Raw genomic sequence first — 8722 nt, 5'->3', positions numbered from 1 at the left:
TATAAAATGCAATATATTTATTCCTCTGATAATTTTTACCTATTATCACACCAACTTTATAATACTTTTAATGTAGTTTGTACAATGTCCAGCAGATGGCAGTCTCTGTCTAAACATTAAAAAACATTCTGAAAATTGATCCGATTAATACTTTTACATTTTTATCACACCAGCTCTGATATGCATGTAGGGATGTTCTAGACCTCTCTCTAGCCGTATCACTTGCTATTGATTTTTCCAATTAAAAAGGAAAATGACCTAGCGCAGTCACATTTAAAAAAGAAACATGTGAAGCGCTGTGACCACACAGAACCACTGCAGAGCTTTAAAACACCCAAACCACTTGAAATCTCATCTGGATCCTTTCATTTCAAATTGTGACCACGTTCCTCATGGGCTGCCCAAACAAATAATCTACTGTAACCCTTCAAAGAAGTTAACAATTTCACACAAGATCCAAAAAAAGCATCTCCTACTGCTCTTTTTCTCAATTCTGGATTTCTCGTCTTGAAGATAAACTCTAGAGGAGAATGCTGGACTCTCTTGCTTAAAAGATATTTACAGCTCCTCACCAGACACTTGTTTACCTCCTCCCTCCATTTGGCACTGGCTAGGTTTTTCCACATTACACCATTTATTTTCAATAGCAGACTTCCCACAAATTCATGGATCAACATTACAGATTTATATTTTGTACCAGAACAACAAGCACCCATGAGAAGGAATTCTGAAACACCATCTAACATCTCAAAGCTTTCTCACAAACTATGACCTTGTTGAGGCCACAGTCTCGTTCCCAGACAACACAAGTAGCCCTTCAACAGTTGATACTGGTGACAAATGAAATTCACAGATGCATATTTTATAAGTGCCCGAAATGAGACACGGAGGTGGTTGATCTCGTCCAGGAGTTTCCGCTCACCCTAGCACCCAGACAGAAGTGGGTGTTAATTCTCCCCTCCATTATGGCTTTGTTCTGCGGCCTTGACTGCAGCTGCTGCCAGATGAAGTCACTGTAGTGTGGGTGTGGGGTGAGCTAACCAATTTAGAGGGAGAAACGGATGGAGATTGAGAGATTTTTGATGACCAAGCGACAGATAAAGAAAGGAGGAGTGAGACAGAGGCGACCGGGTGATCGAGACAATGAATGAGCCGGATAGAGGGAGAAGTTCATGGCGCCCCGTTGTGGTATTCTGCTGTGTGGGTCGGGCACAGAGATGAAGCTTTGTTGAAGGCTGAAGACAGGGGAAGGACTCATGTGCATGTAGGAGGTAGACACACAAAGGAAGGAAAGACTGCAAGTGTGTTTTTCTGACGCTGGGGGACAAAGAGTCTTTTTGAGTTGGTTTGTTCTGTTGCTTCCCCTCTGCAGCCGGGTGCAAAAGTAGAACAGCCAATCAGAGGATGATGGAAAAGAGCTGAATACAACGCAACAGGAGAAAGTTAAGTTACATTGTCTTACAAACAGACATCAGCCATGTAGGGCTACATCCCCAAAAGGAGCATGATTTTTTTTTTTAAGCAAATGTCCTGGCAGCTCTTCATATTGGAAAGCATTGTGACCTGAGGATGGTGCCAGAGGGAAACTCATGGAACATGCGAATGGAAGTGTCCAATTTTTAAGTAATGTAATTGCGCTTGGAAAATGACATGGAAATCTGCAAATTAGATTTCATTTTCTTCTTTTATTGTATCGCCTAATTGTAAACTTTGTCCAGATGTTGATTAGAAGATCACCAAAACCTTTAGCTAATGTGTAGAACAGAGTGTCTGTTCAAATATCTGAAAACAATTGCTTTAAATGAAGGGAAAGGCTTGACCTTTTGGAAAAACACTTGGAATACCAAGAGTTGGATAAGAAAATCAATACCACTCATGTTTGTATGCTAAATATGAAGCGAGTTGCTTAGCTTAGCATAAATGACATCATATGTGTTTTGCAGGGTTAGTCAAGCAGCAGGCAACCTCGCAGAGAGGACAAAACTCCAGTAAAGGTGCTGTTTTTATGCTGAGCTCACCTAAACTTTATATTTACTGTACCATCAAGAGATCTTCCCTTTAAAGACCTTTACACACAAGTGACAGGGCTAATAAACATAATGAAAATGTGGAATACTCGCCTGCGAATATAGACTCTTCATTATGAAAGGTAAAAAACGTGGTACGCGGAACCTTTGTTTAGTTTAACACGGTTTGGACTATTGATGTTTCATGTTTGTTTAATAAATTGCCTGTTTTCTTAAGGTTGATTTTGAGTAAGAAGTGAACGTGTCCTGTCTAAGGTCTAATGGTGGAAACACCTGTTAGTGGTTGAGACATTCAAACCACAGTAGACAGGCCTGGCATCAACCCTTAACTGAGTTTCACTCCTCTGTGAGCGTTCTTGTTGAAGTAAATTGACCATAAAATCCTGGTCATGTTATGGGATTGAGAAGGTAATGTACTGTGATATACTGTACACTCTAATGCTTTACAGAATAAAGAAAAAACTGTACTCTATGTTTGACAGGAATGGGTAGAAATTGGATTTGATTGGGGTTTTGAGGGTGAAAGATTATTTTTCAAGCTGTAAAAGGCTGTTAAAATGTCAATTTCCTGGTTAGTATACGTATGTAAAATAAATTGTTTTACGAGGTGAATAAATCAAATTCTTCTTCATAAAGTTCCAACACCTGCACCCCGGGCATCCCCACGTCTCACCCAGACCTTTGAGCCATGACCTTCACATGTGGGCTCTGGGTGTGTGCCAAGATGTTCCTTTAACATGACTTCACAGGTTTTATTAAAACATGGCCCTTAGCTTCTCGATCCTTGTTACGTTGTCCCCCTGAGCTCTCTTCCTGTCCTCCATCTTCGTTATTTTCTTTGTCACTCTGTTTTTACCACGAAACAGCATTTGTATTTGAACTCATTGTTCATTAACAAGCTGTGCACATAGGTCTTAACGGGGGGAAGCAGCATTTTACCATCTCCCTTTTGATTCATCCTTTGACTGTTCAAAGTTGTTTGCAGAGTGAGGGCCCCTCTCAGGAAAGGACGGGACGTTCCGTTATGTCAGCGCCACGTATGCCTTTCCCTTTTTTTCCCTTTTCATTCTTTCTCCCTATCATCCATTCCTTGTCAGTCATTCTGTCTCTTTCTCTCCAGCTATCTTTTTGTGGAATGTGCTTTGTTAAATGCCAATGAATCACAACAGAACGGTGGGGTTGTCTGTCTCTGGGATTGAAATGGTTTTACGACGCAGCTGGTTGGGACCGTGAAGGCTTTGAGTTTTCGTCTATAACAGGTGGAGCTTTTGTCTGTGGTGGAGGAGGTGGGCTGTGTTGGTGGTTATGAGGATGCTGTTAATGCTTTGAGGTCTGGTTTGTGTTTGCTTTCAGGTTCAGTAGAGATGTGTGAGATGGCTATGTGTTGAGGAGCGCATGTTGGGCAAAATCCTTTGAGTCTGGTTTGCTGTTGAAGTCTACCAGTTTAGTGAATTATATTGATCTCTTTCTAATATAAATCAACATATTATAAAAAGGGCAATAAGGAGGCCATAATGTTAAAAATAATAATAGCTATTACTGTCAAACCAGCTTTTAATATCCTCATAACAGAAGCGCTTTCATCGTGTTTTGCGGTTGTCTTTTCCAAAAAGTGTTATATATGTCCACTACATTTGCATATAAACCCGAAAGCCAAAATGACTTAAGTGAAGAATTTCTGCAGTGATGAGATCTTAAATCTTAACCTAAATGTTCTTAAACCCTAAATATTTAAAAATATTTATGATTATAGTTTTCCATTGCATGATGTGCACAACATTATGTATGTTTGGCATATTAATGACTGTACTGTAGTGTCTTCTGCTAGCTTAGTCCAGAGCAGATCATGGAAATGTTCCCTCTCTGCTCTTCTTTAGCTGTTGGAGGCATCTGAACACACACTCACACACACACACACACACACACACACACACACACACACACACACACACACACACACACACACACACACACACACACACACACACACACACACACACACACACACACACACACACACACACACACACACACACACACACACACACACACACACACATAAACACACTCTTTTCATCTGTCCTCCATCAATTTGGCTCGCCTCCATCTTTCTTTTGTTACGTTCATCTATCTCGCTATTCCCATGCTGCGTCCCAGGCTACTTTTGAACCATTGCCACGCAGGGTAATGTTGGGAGGGGATTTCTTGGCTCCTGGGTTACAGTTTAGGCTTTTAGCATGGGGCTCTTATCCGGAGAATGACTTACACAATAGACGAGACATCTGCAAATCCTTCTTCCTGCTGATACAGTGATATCTGTTGACCTCCTTGTCTGTGCTGCCGTGAGTTGTTTTGGTCGCCGGATGATGCAGGAGTAATGCCCTGTTTAGTTTAAAGAATGTAAAAAATGGAGCCATTTTGTTTATATGGAACATTTTCTCATTTGAATTTGCTGATATGTGTCGGGGGATATTTTAAAGGCCCTTTATCTTGGATACATGAATGGAGAGATGATGGTAAAACACTATATCAGGGTGTGATCAATAGTAGTGAATGAATGAATACAAATGTGTAAGTGCAAAGCGGGAATCAGAATCAATACGGTCTCAAAATTACCTAATTTATTGATATTAGGTCAAGTGCAAATGAATTTTTTTGAGGCAAAGACAAAAGCATGAGACAAAGTTTTAACAGCTACAAATAAATTAAAGATGGCTATTGACTCTTAATCCTGTGTCTGTTTAGTTGTGGCTTCTCTATCCAGCTGTCAGTACGTTTTTTCACTATATTATGCTCCCAAACCCTAATGACGCGGCACACAATATTACTGTCAGGAAAAAGAACATTAACTTCTCCAACAAGTCAATGTAAAAACATTCAAAATAACAATTGTAAGTGTTTTCCATGGCTCCTGGAGTTATTTAGACTCCTTACCATGGTTAAAACGACACACACTAATAATATATGACATCTTTAAAGATCTTTGAATCATGTATGAGCTTGTGTTTTCTGGCAATTGTTTCTCGCTTGTAACTTTCGTTATGATAAAGTTGTCAACATATCACCATTAATCAAACATTCATGTACTCATTTGAACTCTGTTCACTTCAAACTCATCTGCGGTGAAGTCTAACATGACTCTGCCAAGTTCAAATAACATGACACCTGTAAACTGTAGAAAAATTAGTCTTCACTTTTTACTTTCCCCGTCACTCAAATGTAAATACCCTCCCTGAACTCTGGTGTTACTGTCAGGAATTTAGAAAACGTACACTTTTTTCAACACTTTAAACACCTTGGGCCTGGCTTATCTATTGTATATACGGTATGTCACCGTGGTATAGCCCAATGTTATGACCTTTCTCTATCTCCAAATCATTAATGTTGGCTTATAAAACTTACATTTCTCTGCTGAAAGTCTTTCATATCTATATTGCTTCAATGTCTCAACATGTACTTGGCCTTTCTTAAACTCAACCCACACTGGCCATCTGTTAAAACTACGGAAAGCTAATAAACTTGTCCCCAAAACCTCGTAAAAATACTTCACTGCAGATGAGGCTGCACTTTATTGTGGGGTTTAAACTGTCTTACATAATGCAATTTGCTGCCTGCTTCCATGCTTAAGAGTGTTTTTCTTTTCATCTATCAGATGGTTAAAGGAAGTCCTGTAGGATAGATTACATATCAGCCTTTACATTAGCCTAGAATTATATCTCTGAGGATTTACTTGTTTGTTAACTAAAATACAGTCCGCTGTCTCAGTTCTTAAGATAACCAGCTAAAATTAGAAGTAAGTGTGTACACACATGGGTTTTGTTATATTTTACATTTGGGGAGCAAACTTATAAAGATACAAGGTCCACTTCTTCCCAAATAATAAATTCAACAGAGCTTAGCCTTTTCAAAATATTAATAGCCGCCACATTACACTTAAATGTGCGAATGCCCCGGCCGTCTGATCTGTCCAATCAGTTTGCTAATGCTAATGCTAGATGAACTGTCTTGCTAAGCTAACTAATGTTTACTTGTAAATCAGTTCTGCATTTCTGCAACAGTACAATACTACTTTTAGTTAATTTAAACAAGCCCTTATATGAGTTTTGGGTTTTTCCTGTTCCTGTGGTAAAGTTATAGTCTTCATGAATAGATAGTCTGCAAAGGCTAAAATCCCTGTGTTTCCTCCAGAGGGAATTTCTCTCCCACGCACTCCCCCCCCTGCTGAAACACCTCAATTGGACTCCTTTTTTTACTTCCTTAATAGAGTGACATCACTATGTAACACTTGCGCTTCTATTTCCTTGCGCTCAAACATATTGTACGTGATAAGAGGCAGTACATTTCTAAGCGGTTGACCAATCACAACAGACCAGAGCAGACTGGGCCCTGGTTTCAGACAGAGGGTGAAAAGAGGTGCTGCAGCACAGGCAGTATGAGAAAAATAAAGAGCTTTTTGAACAGTAAAGCAAGTAAACATGTCACAGTACATGCACAAAATACAAATGAGCAGAATATGTCCTCTTTAAATTATGTTTGGAGTCAGTCGGCCAATCAGGTTCCTTTAACATTTGCTACCTTTTCCTATTTACTTTTTAAGTCCATGATCATAGTTGAGTTCAATGGCTTGTTTTTTTTCCTTTGGCAGTCTCCTGTATTCACGGATTATGACTGAAATCCAAAGCATGCTGTGGCTTTTTTTATAACGTGTACACATCCAACACATTTGCCTACATTTGATTGTTCCTATGAAAATAATATGAGTGAACCATTGAGTGGATTATATAATGCTTTTTTTGACAGCAAGATAACCAATTTTGTTTGACAATGTAAAGTAAGCTAAGCCAACCTAGCTAGCTTGCATTTCTGAAGTGGTATTTGCAGCTGTTTGGTTGTTTGGTGGAACTGTAAACAATTTTGAGTTTAGTTAGATTTACACCTAAAATGTGCTGCTTTTTAGATCAGAGAGCGATCAGGTACAGATACAGTATTTGAGTTATTGGTTGCTTTTGGCATGTAAAAAGTATTAGAACAGATATAAGTAAACATTTAAAAAACATTACCTTTTAATTTGTTTAAATGAGTCAATACGAATGTTAGGCTGCGTGCTATAAAATGTGAGTACTTAAAATGCTCTCTCTTTTCACTCAAATCGTTTGAGGTATTCTCCATATACAGTCTATGGTATGTTCTGCTCTGATTGAACTACTCTTCTGTCGGCAGGTAATGGCCTCACCATTAACCTCTTGCTTAATGAACATCTGTAAAGCATGCTAGCACTCGCCAGGTCAGGCTTTCCTCAGGAAAACACACACATCTTCACTACGGGTTTCTTCAGGCATTATGTGACGAGAGAGAAATATTAACCCTAACTTTCTTTAAAGTGGATCTATCATGCTATATTTGAATAATATATTGTAGGGCCATACCTATATAAAACATGTCTGTGAATTTTTTTTTCAAAATACCAAACAGATCATGTATTTTAGCCATGCCTCATTTCGCTCTATTTGCTCTATTCCAGCCCTGTCTTCACAAGGGCTGATTATGTGTTAAATGAGCTGCAGCTGACCACGCCCCCCTGCAGAGGAGGGGGGTGAGGCACGAGCATCATGTTACCATGCTGTTACCATGCTGTTACCATGCTGTTACCATGCTGTTACCATGCCACGCAACCTCTCATTCCCCTGATAGGTGGAGAGTTGCCCATATAGGCGGAGCACCCCGTTGCTGACGTCAGAACAATTTCAAATCTGTATCAGATCCGTTGCAGCCCCGTTTTTAGAGATTTGGGTACGGAAGAAAATAGAGAGGGTTGTGTTTTCTGACACTTGGTGAGTTCCCTGACACACCGGGGACACATATTCATGTATAAAAGACGTAAAAAGGTGCATTTTGCATGATAGGTGAAGATTCTCGAGATCGCGGACCTCCACCAATGCTTTTTTCATGAACAATTTTCCCCGTGATTCGGATCTGCTCTGAAATGTAAGTTGTTCTTCCTTGCCCTATGCCGAAACTAGGCCAGTATTTGTTCCATAATCCTACAAAAAGACAAAAAAACCAACCAAACCAACAACTCAAGACGCGCTTCAGTCTCTTTTTCTTTTTTAGAGTTTAAAAGCTACTATCCTAGATGAATAGGCGTTCACAAAACCTTTTCGCAAACTCCAATATTGTTTGATATTTTAACGTTACTAAAACTACTGGATTTTTTAAAAAGGATTTTCATTAACCTTCAGAGTTTTTGCTCATTTCAGCATATTTTAATGTCTATACGTGTATGCAGAGTGTGTGTGTGTTTGTATTAATAATCTATGCAGTGGAGCGTTTTGTAATACGTGTGATGCATTATTCATTGATAAGAGATGGGATGCTCTTTCATTAGTCAAACCAATAGGGATGCTGCTCTGGACACACCTGCTATTACACTGCTCAGTGATTCACACACTTTGTGTGTGCCTGTGTGTGGTTGTCATTGTGAGTATATGATTTATATAATTGTGTCTTTAACTATGCAATGTATAATATGAAATATAAATATATGCGCTGTGTTTGCTACTGCGTATATGATGACTCAGCAGCCTACTTTCATTAGGGCTTCTGTATTAACTGTTGTATATAATGGATAGAGAGAAGGCTATGTTTACGTTGAAGTCCATGTTTAATGTAATGTCTGGAAACAGGGATTTAAAATC

This window comes from Notothenia rossii (assembly GCF_949606895.1).
Source record: "Notothenia rossii genome assembly, chromosome: 4".
In the NCBI taxonomy this organism is placed as follows: domain Eukaryota; kingdom Metazoa; phylum Chordata; class Actinopteri; order Perciformes; family Nototheniidae; genus Notothenia; species Notothenia rossii.
Note: the sequence above shows the minus strand (reverse complement) of the source record.